This window comes from Passer domesticus, chromosome 6 (assembly GCF_036417665.1).
Source record: "Passer domesticus isolate bPasDom1 chromosome 6, bPasDom1.hap1, whole genome shotgun sequence".
NCBI lineage: Eukaryota > Metazoa > Chordata > Aves > Passeriformes > Passeridae > Passer > Passer domesticus.
Genome location: NC_087479.1, coordinates 32652249 through 32669064, shown reverse-complemented (window position 1 = coordinate 32669064; position 16816 = coordinate 32652249). Strand labels below are relative to the sequence as shown.

Sequence of the window (16816 nt, the reverse complement as noted above, 5' to 3'; positions counted from 1 at the left end):
CAAGGAAGCTTTGGAATAATGAAACTTAGATCTGCTGGATAAAACATATTAAAAGCAAAGGACTTGAAAACTAACTCATAGCCTCTGCCTTTGAGGGGATGGGATCTTCCTTTCAGATTTCCTCTCAGTTTGGCAAGTGTCATCCACTTTCTGCACTGAAACAAGCATCGTGCAGTTCTCTGAGATGTTCTGGAAATCTATTGTAGCAGCCAAGCAAAGATTTGAGGTATTTTTCTGAGTCACACAGCTCACTCATTAGTGTGCAACTGTTCACTGCAATAAACAAATTGCTGTCAGCATTCTCAGATCTCCTGCAGCAAGCAAGTATGCAAGCATCCCACACATTGCTGGATTCTGAACATTTATGAGGTTATCTTTTCATTTCAATCTAGCACAGCAAGACCCACTTCAATTCCACGGCTATCCAGATGGGGCACTTAAGGACTTAAAAACGAACTATTTTAGTAATGAATAAAAACATACACACACAGCATCACCCCACTGTCAGCAAATTCCGTCTAGGCATGGGGGGTCAAAACAAATGAGAATGTAATTATTCCTTAACTTTTGTAAGCTATTATTAATGGAATAATGCATTACAACAGAGATCATAAACTTTAATGAAGCATAAACACTGTTCACATAATATGCAGAACAGCAATATTTACTCCATCATTATTCTTTTCATGAGATGTTGGTAACTTAACACTGGTGCTTGTAAACTTATTACTCTGAATCCAGTTCACAGCACTAAAGTATCAATTGTTCTCTCCCCTACAAAACAAATTTATTAGCAGAACTCAAATACCACAAAAAGCTTTCTAGAGTTGATGATAAGATTCAAAATAAATAAACAAAAAATCCCTTTAATCTACACTGCTATTGGAGTCAACCAAATGTCACCATAAAACAGTGCTGCGGTTAACAGATACTAGAACTGTTACAATTCTCAGTGAAACATAGAACTGTTTTCCAAATGTAAATTTTGACTAAAAAAAGAGAAAAGAATACAAGCAATTTCCTTCTCTCTTAATGGGAATGAGATTTTACCAAAACTCAGTAATTAACAAAACCAAACCAATAAAATATAAAACCATGGTGGTGTTTGTTGTAAGACAGTATACTAAATTGTCCCCAATAAGAGAATCACTAGTTAAGACTGCATTTTTTGAAAACTATTATTTTTGCTACCAGCTCCTTGTGATACAATCTGGTGGCTTCACCAACCAACAGTTTTGCTGAAAATCCCCCAAAAAGAAAAGTTGTGCCTAAAATCCAATGCACTTTGGACAGGATCAAAACAGCTGTATTTCACAAATGAACACTCTAGGATGGTCAATTTCTATTTCAAGCACAAAAGCATACCTACTAAATTGAACAAGTCTGCAAACCAATAGGCTTACTCTCTAAATCCTGAAAGAACTTTTAATTTTTAGAATTCACGTACTATTTGTGAGCCTAGGCATGGAGGCAAATGATACAGGCAAATGAAATACAGATTTTTTATTCTTTAAAAATCAGCTTGCACTAGGATTAAAAGTCAGTAAATATTTCAGCTATCATCACACCCCCCCAAAAAATATCTGAACAGCCTTACTCACCAGTCTTCCTGAACGAAAGCAACTAATACCATGCATTTCTTAAGATAAAATGATGAAATGCCATTTACAAGTGATAGTTATTATCTGAATTATCATTATTTTTACTGGAATCCTCTTCTCTTCTACCTTACTGTTGCTATATATGATTGAGAAGTCTGCCTTCCTGCACTTTTCCTTATGAAAACAAGGAGAGAGCATATCTGGAAGGCACATTCACTGACAGCCTGGTGTTGTGAATAAAATATTGTATTATGGGGTACAGTGGAAACGTTTCTATTACCATCCAGTCCTTAACTCTTGCAATTACACATATTCTTTAAGTTCTTTTCTTTGGTCATTGTTTACTCCAGCTCTCTACATTGTGTATTTTATTTAAAATACTGCACAAACAAGGTTCTGTTCTTATTGTGTCTTGGTGGCTGACTTTGGCTCAATTCCAGCCTCCCCAATACGAATTGGGCCTGGTAAGCTCTGCAGGACCTTCTCAGCAGGGAAGGAGAGCTTGAAGGAGCTAAAGGAAGAGTGTACATGCCTGTGGGGAGCTGAGCTGGGTGTGTGCAGCAGGTACACAGACTGGAAGACTTGCAAGAAAAGGCTGTTGAGGAATACCCAGAAGCACAGTGAATTAAAGTGCTCATGCTGCCATAGCCTCCAGCCTCCATCACAGCATGATTTCTTTACTAAGAATAGCTGAAGTGGGCACAGCAAAGGCTTGTCTGTGATTATATGGCTCCTCAGACCCTCACCAATAACAAACACCTAGGAATGTGTGACCACCAAAACCACTCAGACCTTTCCAAGGGTATTCCTGTACCTCCTGTCAGGGCTGCAAGAAAATGGCCCTGCTGCCAACCAGGTCCAAGCATGAGCTTAAGACAAATCAGCAGGACACAAGAAACTGTCACTGCCTTAAAGTAGTACCAGAGAAATGTGCACTTCCCATATAAATATGGCAACATAATCAGAAATATCCATTTGGGCACCCGTGTAATTAAGCAACCAAGGAGAAAGTAATTAGGGGTGAATTGTTGTCTTGGAAGAAGCCTGGGTTAGACAAAGACAGGTGCAAAAGTCACCATAAAAGACCCGGAATAGAGGGTCAGAAAACTGTAAAACCTCTATCAAGGCATGTAAATCACATGATCACTGCTGCCTGGGAATATATGCTGGATGGCTCTGCCACAGCCTCAATCTGACAAACCAAACCATTATCCACATGTTGTGAAACCTGCTTCTGCAGGCAGGAAGGAGGGAACAGGAGTTTTCCCTGTTTGGCAGGGTGGATCAAGCATCTTGACATTGCTGTGTCATCATGCCATACCTCAGCCTGTCTACCCACTACATCCTAATGCTTCCAAAACCACACTCCCAGTTTCCCAGTCTTCTGCTTTAAGGACGTCCTGAACAAGAAGTGACACCTGTGTATTAACTGCACTCATGGATTTTTCTTCCATGCATTTGTCTCATGTTGTCTCAAGGCAGATGTCACATCCCGTGGCAAAAAACACCAGGAACTGAACCACAAGATCTACAAGAGGATCCTAAACCTCTAAGCAAGCAAGGTGAAACCAGCACGAGTGCTGATGAATGCGATGCACTATCCATACAGCAGACAGACTGAAACAATACTTTGTCCTTCAAATCTGTACAAATGCCAAGCCTAAGTAAGAAACGCGTACTGGATTCCATGTGTATGCTGCGACAATCATCTGTGGAAACTGACAACTGTTCTCCTGGGAGCACCAGTCCCATAGTGCTGGAAATACAAATCCTCCTTATCTGTTTTGCATTCCACCTCTGCTATACTCTTCCTCCACAGAAAAATGGATATAAATATACCCTTTTAAAAAATATTCCTCCTAAAAATAGTTATGAGCATTTTCTACAAATTGGTGAAACGGCCCAGCTGTACAGTCCAGCTTGCAAAAATAACTTCTGATATGGTGTGAAGGATCTTGACTAGTAGGTGAAAATAGAAGCATGATATTTAGAAACCAATTCTAGTACTCTGAGTAACATGGACTAACTTCAGGTTTTAGAAACTGCTAATTTAGACATTTAGAAATTGCTAGACATACAGCTAGGGCCTGAAAACTGTGCATAGTCTGGTCAACTGGAATAAACATGAAGAAAAGAGGCTGATTACCCGTTTCCTACAAGTATTAAAACTAGGGTGATTATATCCTCTAATAAACATCAAAAAATTTCCCCTTTTAGTTTTGGTCTCTAGCTCACCACTCCCTCTCCCTGTCCATCAATGACAATACCAATACAAGCTTCATGTGCAATAACCCAGTCACTTGCTGGACCAACAAACTTACACAGAGTACTGCGGGTCAAGTTTTAGTCACACCAGCAGGAATGAAAACAGGCAAACGTCAGGAAAGAATGGGAGCCCTCTACCAGTCATTCAAATGTTTTAATACAGTGACATTAAGATTCATTATTTCAGTTTCCCATTAATCATGCCAATCAACAAGATGTAAAAGTGAGTGTTCTCCCTTTAAACTTCGCATGAATTTCACATTTCATTCGCTGAGTATTGTCACTACTCATCTCCATGGAAACAGTTGTGATGGGAAAAACTCACTGGTATATTGTATCACCAAGTGAATCAGACAAGACTAATTAAAGACAACTCTTTCTAAATATACATACAGCCTGCAAACCCAGAATACTAAGAAAATATTTTCAAAATGGTCTTATAGGCAGATTTTTATTAAAACTAGTAAGACAGTCTCATGGACAGATGCACAGGATTACAGTACACAGTAATCAAAAACCTTCTTCAACATAACAGTTCAAAATCTCTTGCTCATAGGTAATGTCATTATAGATAATATTTTTAAATGGCAGATGGCCGTTAAGACCATTTAACCACTACAAATTTGTACAAAACTATTCATACAACGTACATCATAAACCTTCCACATACAAGTCTCCTACATTTTTTCACATCCTTGAAGACATCCCATGATATTTATTACTAATAAAAATTGCAAATATACTGTAGAAACAAACTCATAAACAGGAAACAGGCCCTAGGTGTGATTACAAGAGAAAGCTGCCAAGAAGTGCCACCCATACAGACATCTTAGCTTTTCTCTTGGATATTTTCTCAGCTACCTCACTGCTCTTTAAGTCATTTACTTACCAGTTCCTGTGGGATTCGTATAGATTAATAAAATTTGCTGAATATGAAAGGGAATGAACTAAATTTAAAAAAATCACTGTGGAAGTCTTGTATTATTTCAGTTTAAGTAGTCACTCAGCATATTAAGGGTTTACTTAGGGATTGTGAATGATATTCCACAATTTCAAGCTGACAACCAATTCCCAAACAGCTTCATAAGCATTCAGTTAATATTTTTGTTTCCATATTAATTAAAATTAAACTTAAAACAATATAAAATATAGATTTGGGGTTTGTTTTCTTTAATGAATATAAACATTAATGTAGAGCAAGGAAAAAAGTATATTTACTTAAATTAAAAATGACATCAAAGTTACAAGACATTTCAAGGTCCAAAAGGAAATACATAAAGTTAGGAGAGAGGAAAGATTCCTTACACAAAGAACCCTAATTAATGCAGCCTATTTCTTAAATGCAGCAGGACTTTGACAACACATCTTCAAACACAAGCCACTATCTCTTCTGGAAAAGGCTCCTTACCTCAGGCACAGACCCAGCCTAATGCAACGTACTGATCCCATATCCTTTGCTATCTTGGACTTACCTCATCTGCCACTTTCTGCACCACGTTTCATTGTACAACCTAAATATGTCCTTACACACCTATAGACGTTTTTAAACACATCCTAAGAAAACCAGGCATTTTAGATTAATGTATTCATAGCAGCAAAAAGAAAAGACACCTCAAATTTAAATTATATGCTATCAAAAATACACATTTGTGCTTCATATTAATAAAGATGATATTACAGAATCCAGTATTTATCAAAAAAATTATAGCATTTGGAATCTGACATATTAGTCTGATGCAAGACACTAAATTTTCATATCTACATTTATATGATACAAATTTTGTGTGAATGGAAGCAAGTTGTTCAAGTAATACATGTGCTTCAAATTTGACAACCAGAAGAAAAGAGTACTGAAAGATTATTTTTCCTGCTACCGTGTCAGAAGGGATTTAAACCTTGTCTGCATGACTTACTGTCTTCTTCATACAAAATTTTAAATTCCATTAATTTAAATGGCTTTTTTTATCAGCTCAAATGCACTCTTTACAAATACTGCAACAAAGTTATGCAAAATAAAATAGCTGATTTCATAACTGAAAAAAAATTCAAAGCAATTACCAATGACAAGTGCAACTATTTTGTTGCAACATCAGCATAAACAAGTCCTATTCAGAAACTTCTTAAAAACTAAGCATAGGTTATCTAAGCAAAAATGTGTCAAATTACTAGGAAGATAGAGCTATTGAAAAGAAAATTAATCAAACTGTATTTGAACAAAAAGACAACAGAATAACTGGCATCTTAAGTGTTTCCCATTCAATGCTAAACAAGGCGTTCAGGAAGACAGAAAATTCATAAGCACACAAAGGAAATCTGTTGGAATGCAGTATGATATAAATGGGTAAACTCTCACAGCCAGCAACCACTAACCAAAAAGACAACCAATCCAAAAGTAGTTTGTTTTTCCTTGTAACAGTCTCAAAACTAACACATGTCATTTTGGCTTAATATGGGGCCCATATGCTAATGTCCTACAAAAGCATCAAGTATGTGAAGAAGTAAAGAACCTTTCAACTTCAGAACACTTCTGCTGTCTTCTCATGCACTTGTCATTGTGCTTAAATGACTTGTCCCAGTCACTATCAGGACTAGGACAAGTAAAGTAGAAAGATGTAAGATTCAATGAAATGTGAAGATTTTATGTTCTTATTTAATATCAAATTATGACCAACAGTAGTTTTGCACTAGCTGCAAAATTAGTTAATTTATTTCTGATTTCTGTAGTTTCTGACTTTTCTAACATAAAGTACTATGCATATTCACTATGTACTACAATTTACCATGAGTGCATGGCTCAAAAGAGTTAGCCTGTACTGTAAAACATGACATTCTTAAAGAATATTCATTTCACAGTGAAATATGAGCACAAAAGAAAACAAACAAACAAATTAAAAAAATATAAAAAAGAAACCAATCCCCCACTAACCAACAGCATATGCAGAAAGCTGTTTACGACTTTGCTATCCTCTGAGAAGTCAATTATTTTACATGCTTATGCAAATGCATCATATTTCTAAGAAAATACTTAAAAGAGCCACCTTTTGCTTGAAGGAAGTATAAATCACATAAAAATTAAAGATCCTCTTCTTTAGAACCCTAATATTAATTTTTCCACATACCTTAAGCATTTTAATAAGAAATTCTCCTTGGAAAAAAAATCCAATTTTTAAAAAATAACTGAAATGCTAATACTAAAAAAATTCACCAAACCTACATTAATAGAAGCCATGCAGAATGTAATAATGCACCACTGTATCTCTAGAAATGAGTCTCAACAACAGTTGCACTTGTAACCTTTTTAGCTGTTCAGCAGTATTTGCAGGGAGTTCCATTTTTGGTAAACACTTGCATAAATCAACAGATTGAAAATCAGAAACTTAAGGAAGAAAAGTGGCAAATTCTAGTTCAATGGATCGGAACAGATTTTAAAAAAATATTTCCTGCATATCCAGAAGTTTGAGATAGCCTACTATAACCCCAAACTCATGGAGTTAATTTAGAACACACAGCAGTGATTCTCAAGGAAAAGAAATGAAGCTAGCTAGTAAATTGTTTCCTTCTTTCATCTTGAAAATCTAGTGCAGTTTGCCCACATAAGTACTCCCTAAGAAATCAGCAACTGCAGTAGGCCAGTGCAATGCCTAACAGCCACAAAACATAACAATATTTTCATCTTATTGTTTATAGAGATCATGTAAGACCTTCAGGTCAGCATCTGCCTTTATTGCTTCATTTTGCACAAGCAAAAAGGGAGTTCTGTGGTGTATCTTTCTTGATCCCTAAGAGCTACAAGAACCATCATGATTTCTTGAACACTCTTTTCCTCATACACAAAGTCTACATGCATTATGAGATAAAGACATTCTCATTATTAAGTGGTATCTCAAATTTTACAGTATGCATGTTAGCACCAGCACCAATTTTCAAGAATTCTCTCCGTGGCAAAATTCTGACATACCTACAAGTTACTTAAAACAAACAAGGAAAACCTAAATAATAATATATGTGTACACATAAACATATACACAGACAATAGCTCACAAGAGCGAATCTGGGACAAGTTTAATGATCCATAATCAAATAAAGGATTTTGGTTATTTCAAACTGCAACTAAAGCTTTTTCCCTCACTTCTTAAAATCATGTAGAAATAAAGACAAAAATAGGTACCTTCACCCTTCACAATTAATCCATATAGGAAGCTGTATTTATAGTTGTTGCAGCCTCTGTTTTAATGATCACGAATGACTCAATTGGTAAGTTGCCAGCAAGGAAGACTTCCTTTTATCAGTCAAGTAACTGACAAGCAGATCACATCTACCTTGCAAATTCTTATATTGCATTATCTGAGGACCTAAAGATACTATGCCTATGTAGTATGAAAGTGAGTTTGTTTTGTATCTGTTGCCATGCTTTGGTAAAATGATGCAAAGGCATAAAAAAAAACCCCAAAACCACATCCAAAATTTTGTGGTAGTCTTGTAGGTTTGTGTTCAAAACTGCTTGAAATAAAACATTATTCTACATCCTCCTCATCCAAAACCTGTTCTGTGCTGCATAGCTCAGTGAAGAGAATATATACCATACCAAATACCTTAAAGAAGTAAAAATGCATATTTTAGCTGATGCCAACATATGCATTGCTTGCTCAAGAAAAGTTTTACAGATTATAGGGAAGTAGAGATTAATAATTAAGAAGCTTAGCAAGGAAATAAATTATGACAGTAAATAAACTACATAAGAAATAAAACTGACCTGTCATATACCTCAATCCTGCTTCTGAACTGGTTTAATGGGGAAGAAATAATATCAACATCCTCTTGAAACCATCCACCCCAAAAAACTTCTCATTAAATGAGCCCCTATCATGGGCAAGGAATGGAGAGAAAATGGTACCCAAATGGGGGGTTTAGGTAGTACTCAGGAGCAAATGTTTCATTTCCTTAATTCTTATAGAAGAGGTACTACCAAACTGAAAGCATCTTTCAGTTCTAGGAATCAGAGTTTCAAGGAAACAAAGCACTGATGAAAACTAGACACATGCTGGAAGGAAGCAACATAATATAATGAAATACTTTTTCCTAAAAGGACTCTTTGAACAAGGCAACAGATTGAAAAAAAAAACCCTGGATCAGAGAAGTCATGAAGAATACATGTTTCTACTTGTAACATTAGGCCATATTATGAGTGGAAAGAGAAGGGGACAGGCATGACTATCTGAACAAACAGCTAGAACAATTTCTAGAATATGAGACTAAAAAGGCGTATCTCAAAAGTGAATTTGGAAGACTAGAAAGGAAATGTCTTAACATCAAAAAGTTTCCATGGGATGCAGAGAGAAACACACGTGGGCTGCTGTCTTTTTCTTTGGCAGATGTTCTCAAACATCAAGATGAAGCATTTAGTGTTTTGTGAAAAACCTGTGGAAGACAAATTTCTGGCACCAACCATGATGCAAAACTCGATTCATTTGCAATTTTTTATTATAGCTTCTATTCTGCTTCAAAATCTCATTTCTAATAAAAAGTTCTCCTATCCAGCATGCTTATTTATGTGGAACACGTATCCTTGAAAGAATCACCAAGTACCCAGGGCTCACACACAAGCATGTTCAGCAATTGTTTACACTTCTGTCCAATGGAACAGATTATAAATATACTTTTCCCATTTACAGCTCAAAGATGATTTACCTTTGGTGGGCAGCCAATGTGCCTTTCATAAAGACAAACAAAGTTCGTCACACTTTCTGAGATTCTTACATACCACACATGTTCCTAGGATTCACCATCACTAATGAATGAGTGGGCATTATTCCACAGTAGAGGTTTTCAAATTAAAATAATTATCTCAAGAGACACTTCACTTGTCTGTATTTCAGATCTAAGAGGGAGACAAAGCACCATGTATTTAGACTAGGTTTTACAACATACACTTTTAAAATAAACTTCTCAATGGTAATTGAGTACTTTTAATAATCTCAGTCCAAATTCTGATTTTGGTACTATTGATCTACTGCTAATCATGTAGCCATATAATTTTCTACTGACTTTTCTACTTACTTTTATTTACTATTTTTTTAAAACTAGTGTTTCCCCAAAGGGAAAACCAAAAGCCTTCAAGAACTATTTTAGGTTCTGAATAAGCAGTTTGTTTTAAACGTATTTTCACTATTGTACTTCAATCTGGTGTAAGCAGTCATGATTAACTGACAAAAGCCTAGAGGTGTCCTAACTGTACCTGTTCCACCAAAAGGGAAGAAATCAGTTGGGAAAAGACATCCATTTATACCAAGACAGGCAACATCCACTACAGACCATGTACCAAATCACATAATGAAGCATCAGCTCTTAGAACAATTCAAAAAGTAATTTTGATGCATCTTGGAACTTCCAGTGCATTTTCAGGGCCATTTAGAGCAGCTAAGTATTGTTAGGTCACAATCATCCCAGAAATATTCCTCAAATACATAGAGAGGTAGGCAGGAGACAAAAGACACTACAGGACAGAACTCCCTTCAAGGAGGTAATCTCTTCCTGTCAGATAACGCAGATTCTAACGTCTTTGCTGAGGTATTCATCTGGCAGAGTGGAACAGACACTGGCATTCCAAATACATAGGCACCCTTCTTGACAGGCTTTTCATGCCTACATTACCAAAGAAGATTCCACTCACTGATTAAGACATTCAGGCACACGCCAGATTGATGTAAAATTTCTGTACCACAGAACTTAATCATTTTCTCTCAGGATATGTGTAGAACTATAGGTCTTTTAAAATTTGATCAGATAAAGGAAGTAATTTGGAGCTTAAGGGTTTCCACAACAAGTTTTCTGTCTGTTAGTGTCTTAGGTTGCAATGCAAGATGCAACCAGAAGTATGTATTCTATTGCCAGCTGTTAAAACCAGGTGGGCAGTGTTCTTTATCTCTTCCACAACCCATCATCCCTTCAGGAGATATCTTCTGTTAATGGGCCATTGGGTCTGACTGCATGACTGATAAAATTACATCATCCCACTATGAGATGCTCCAACCAGGGGGAAGAGCCAAGCATTCCTACCTGGATATAATCTGAGATTTGGAACACTACAGGCAGCCTTTTTCCACTCAATTCCCAGAGGAAGACCAGACCCTTCTACACCACAACTGGACCTTCAGAAGAAAACTACACCCTTCTATAGGATCACTGCTTCAACAGAACAGCATCTGTCACTCCAGGAGGACTGCAGCCACCATTTATTTGGACTGCTACCAACACCCTGACTGACAGGATGTCAGGCTGTATTCTGACTCTATCAGTGCTTTTGTACTACTGCATTTTATTTTAATTTTCCTATTAAAATTGTAGCTCTTACTTAGGATCTCCCACTGGTTTGCTTTCAAACCAGTACAGCTAGTTTGAAGAAATGGCTTTCAAAGCCAAGGAATAAAGTCATGAGTACACTTTGTAACCTAGCTTTAGCAGAAATGTCAGCTTAGAGCGCCAAATTCTTGTCTCTTGCTCTCAACCTTGACTGCCTCTTTTGCTGTGCCAACAGAACAATTTCTGCAGCAATTTTATAAACAACAGATAAGTCAAACACAATCATGAAACCATCAAAAAAATCATGAGGAATACACTAATCTAACTTACATTGCAGTTCCACAAACTGCTGTGCTGGCACAAACAGGGAGCTGGACTTGGTATACAAACACCCAGTAAAGAAGGGGGAGAACAGCAATTGCTACAAAAGGAAACATCCTACTTTTCTGTTCCATCTGATTTCAATGCTGCTTTATCTTCAAGACAACTCCTTATCAAATTTCAAGCAAGAATGAATACATTTTAATATAATAAGTAATACAGGATACAGACAACAGTCCATAATTCTTGTAATTAGAAAAAAAAAAAAAAAAGAGTTATAAAGCTGACTTTACCCACTGCGGGATATAAGAAGCAGGGTGTGATATTAAAATATGACTCAGTGACCCAGGGGATATTCTGTATAAGGTATGTCATGTATGCTTGGCAATTCAGAGCAGAAATACTATTCTCTATACCAACATTAACTCTGCCTGGATCATATCCCTGTTGTACAATTTCTAGAAGCATTGCCATTAAAAAATTAGTCATGCCTCTGGAACAGTTTGCAGGTTGTGAAGACTAATTTACTTTCTGTAATTAGAGCTTTGCCCATGTTACCAAGATGTAACACCAGGCACAGCAAAACAATCCTGGAATATGAAGCTTTACTTGTGAAGATCTCTGGAATAAAACAATCCACTCAGAATATTACATAAAAGAAAACAGCATCTGAAAAAACTAATTATTTCAGAAAAAAAGTCAATCTAAACAAGTCAGAGAACATAGCAAAGGCTGCTCTGGACTCTTCACAGCTCCCTGGAAAGTCTAACATCCAACAGCCACTCCTGTCTCTGCTCTTGCCAAGGTAATGTTCCACAAATCAGAAGTCCTTTTCTGTCCCTGCCAGCAATTTCAGTGAATGAAAAAGCAAAATATCTGGACATGTTATGTGTTTTTTTAACATTAGAAGTTGAGAAATGAACCTAAGGGAGTCCATCTGCTGCAGAAGGCAAGTCTGGGAATTGCAGTGTTTTAAGCATACCAAGAACAGTACAAGACACAGGCAAAGCATAGCAACAATAGAGATGGTAGAAGCATGTCAAAGATAAAATTGAGTTATTTCATGGGGGTGGGGGGAGGTCTTTATTCAGTTATGCATATCACAAAGGCAAATGCATATGTTACTGCAAATCATCCAATGACATATCACTAAAATAAGACTTTCATCAGTAGAAAATTTAGTTGCCTGACCACAAGTGTCAATAATTAGCTATTCAGCATAACAAACTCAATTTCCAGGGGATTTAAGAACTTCATTACAGCAAACTTTTTCTTTCACTTAGCGAAATTGCAACTAGAACTCTCTCTCAGCATGTCCCTTGAGGGCTACATATATGACCATCTTTCGTACTGCATGAAAGAAATTTTCAACTCAACAAGTAGATCTTTTTTTTCCTCACAGAAAATGTATACAGGTATCACTAGTGGGATTTAAGCAATAGAGGATACTGAGGAAGGTGAAATTCAACAAAAATTCTATGTTAAGAAAAAAAATAATTACTACTACTGCTGATGACTGTAATGTTATGTTTAAATAACCTCTCTGCTGGAAAGAAGATCAAAGGAGTTGCGTTGTTAGAGTAATTTCTGAAAAACAGCATACTTTTAGCATTCTTAATTTGCTTCCACATAATATATTTTCTGGCCATGTAAATATCATGGCTTCTAGGAGCACTGTTCAATTTCTGGGCAGATCTTTTTGTCTATCTAGAAAATATCATTCGATCAAGACTTCCCTGTCCAATACTGGCAGACAGGACCAAACAAATACAAGAGCTTCAGTTCAGTCTAATGAAAGTCTCTAGTGCTCTCACATCCAAAGTAGGCTTATTCATCCTATGGGTGCTTCAGGCATGGACAGGGAGTAGGCAATAGTCAGAACAGGAACACAAAGTCCACTCTGGGAAACAAAGTTCTAGTTGCTTACTGTTATATGCTACAAAGACAAATCAATAGTAAGTATTCCACTTCTTTTAATGGATAAATAACAGTCATGTGTAAGGGGAGGACTTAGGATTTTAAGATCACACATTTCTATTTTCAGAAAGTATAGAAGCCATTGATCCTGAAAGAGAATTCAATAGTTGAAGAAAAAATATTTAGATTTTATTAAGGGGCACTAATACATTGCCACTTAAAGCTGAAACCACCTCCCTGCATTTTTCTCAACTACTATGTTTTCAAGTCTAATGATAATTGGTACTATTCAGCTCAAACAGTAAGTTCAGACTTCTAGCCTGCAGAGGTAAAATGATGTTCACTGACTAGAAATACAAGTGTAAGAAGCTGCTTAAAACATCCTTTCCAAGCCCTTCACATTGATAGGAGTAGGAAGGTTTATTGTGGATATTTTTTCTAATCCCTTTTACTTTGTCACAATTTGTTTAATTATAGACAAGACATATAAAAATACTAAGCCACATAGAGTTCCATTAACAAAGCAAATCCTAAAAACATTCTCCCCTCTGCTCTTCACAGCAATTTGAAACATGCTTATCCACACAGTTAGGGATAGGATGCTCTCTTTCTACAAGAAGATGACAAGAGTAGAACATACAAAAAGAAACAGGCAACAAAGGAGGAGATAAAAGCATCACTCACTGACAAGACTCAGGAAACTTGTTTTGCTGAACATAAATGACAAAAAGAAAATATCCTATGGATATTGTTAATGAGAGAGGACATTCAGGAAAGCAAGATTCTTCTGGTGGATGAGTAAAAACAACCCAGTGACAGTGATGAAGAAAAGACTGAAATGTCTCATTTTTCCCTGTTCCATACAGACAAAGCTTGCTCCCAAATAAGTGCAGGTACTGAGAAGGTTTGGGGAAGGGCAGGGAAACTAAGACTATGTAACCAACAATTTTGGAATACTTAGTGTAGTTGTGTTCAGACCCTTGGGGTTAGAAGGCATTCATCTAAGGTAGCTGAAAGGGCTGGCCAATGTGATTATGAGATTGCTAACAGCTACCAAAAACTAACAGTTGAGATGTTTGAGGGGTCCTAGGCTTCAAAAAAGGCTAATCCCTAAAAAGGTGAAGAGACTCACAGGACAGGCCAGATAACCTGAACTACAAAGTACCAAAGAAGCCCACATGGAGCACGCCCTCCCAGAGTCAATTTTCAACCACAAGATGGACCATAAAGTAACCAGAAAGAGACAAAATTCTTTTAGCAAGGTCAGATTATTAACCTGACTGCCTACTTTAATGATATGACTATTTGGGTAGCTAAGGAAAAAACTATTGATTTCATGGAACCAAGTCTCAGTGAGGTTTTTTGGTACCATCTCATACAGCATTGTCTGGAAGCTGAGAAGCACAGAGAGGAAGAGTAAATTGTTAGGTTAAAAATGAGGCATCCTGCCTAGATCAAAAAGCAACAATAAATGAGTCAATATTCACTTAGCAGCTTGTAAAGACCAGAATACCAAAGAGGTTAATATTGGGGCCCAAATGGTCAATTTTAAATTGTGTTGGTTTTTTTAAAATTTTTTTTTTCTTAAATCAGCACTCTGAATGACGAGACAGCCTACACAATGAGAAATTTGTAGAGAGCATTGCAGAGTAGAGTACCTAATCTGATCAATGTCAGAGCTTCAACCCAGAGAACCCAAGAACCTGAGGACTAAGCAAAATAAAAAGGATGCCCAACAGGTCCAGGCAAGTTACTGTTCCTTCCTACTCTGCATCTGGAACAGTGTGGTAAGTTTTGGATCAATAGCTGAAGAGTAATTTTGAAAAATTAGAGAGGGTCTAACAGAGACCAAGATGGTCAGGGGCCCAGAGCAAATGCACAGAGACAGATTGTGGGAGTTAAACTTAGTCAACCTGGCAAAGACCAAGCTAAAATGCTACCTAGTAGCAACTCAAAACTATCCAAAGTGTAATTCTAAATTATTGCAACAGCAATAAAAATGTGGCTTGGTTATTCAGATTGAGCGCAAGACCTCCAGATGTTCTATCCAAATAATTTCTATGATTCCATGTGACAACTAGTTGTTCTACAAATTCTAGAGACAACAATGACTCATTTTTTAAGACAGGCAAAATTTTCATTTCTACAAATGTAAACTTAGGTTAAGTTACTTTAAAAGCCCTGCCATTATTAAAGAACTCAGTCATCCTAAGTAAACATCTTAATAACACTTGAGCTCAGGAGACTACAAAGAGATTTTTTTAAAAGCAAAGAAGTACATTTGCTACTCGTTAAGAGTCCTTATATGTGTCCTGGTTTCACCTGGGATAGAGTTAATTTTCTTCTTAGTAGCTGATAGCATGTTGTGGTTTTGATTTAGAACAAAAATATAATGTCAATAACTCATTGATGTTTTAGTTTTTGCTAAGTAGTGTTACTCTACATCAAGGATTTTTCAGTTTCCTGTGTTCTGCCAGTGAGGAGATGCACAAGAGCTGAGAGGGAGCATAGCCAGGACAGCTGACCCAAACCAGCTAAAGGAATACCATCTCATTGAAGCTCATGCCCAGTAGATAAATTAGGGGGAATAATTTGAGACAGGCTGGGCATGAGTGCGCCATTGTATTGTGCAACACTTGCTTCTCTTCAGTCTTATCCCACCTGGAATAAACAGGAATTTATTCCTATTGGGACAAATAATATAGGAGTGTTAATGGTTTATGGCGGGGGAGGGGGGTTTCCTGTATTTGAGATTTAACAATAGTCTATTAGGGTAGGCTTTGGAAAGAAGCCAAGCAGGAACTATTATGGCATAGATTGTGCTTTTCTTGTCTTTGTGTTTTGTTTTGGGAGGACTGGCAGTAGGATCCAATCTTTAACCTTACTATGGGGCAATGCGTTTGGTGATGGCCTCTGCTGCAGGGTCGGGTGGTTGTTGAGTTCAGCCTCCTTTGTATTGTTAGTGTTACTTATAGGGGTTTGGGGTGGGATATTGGTGCATTTTGTTCATTCTTGTCCCTTTAGCAGCAGAACCCTTTCCTGAGAGTTCAGGGGATTAACAGTTTTCTCTATCTTCCCCCGCCTTTACTCCCCTCCCCATTATTATCATTGTTATAATTAGTATAATTCCATCATATTTTGCTTCAGTTATTAACCTGTTCTTACCTCAATCCATGAGGTTGTTTGGGTTTTTTTTTTTTTAGATTTTGCTCCCCACAGCAGAGAGAAAGGAGGGGAAAGCAAAAGAGCAGCTTCATGGCTACTTTGTTGCTGACTTGAGTTAAACACTAAGGTACTTCACTAGACAGACAAACCTGAGATCTGCAAGAAACATTAATACACTGTGCTACAGCATGACCAAATTCCACTGAGAGCTTTTCATAATCATTGACCTTAACATGCAAAACACATTG

The 16816-nt window shown here is 36.9% G+C and overlaps 1 protein-coding gene across 22 annotated transcripts in view; it reads right to left on the bottom strand.

Moving 5' to 3' along the window:
- The window catches only part of GPHN (gephyrin), a 266641-nt gene that overhangs the window by 220667 nt on the left and 29158 nt on the right, over positions 1-16816 (bottom strand). The gene's annotated exons all lie outside the window — the stretch shown is intronic.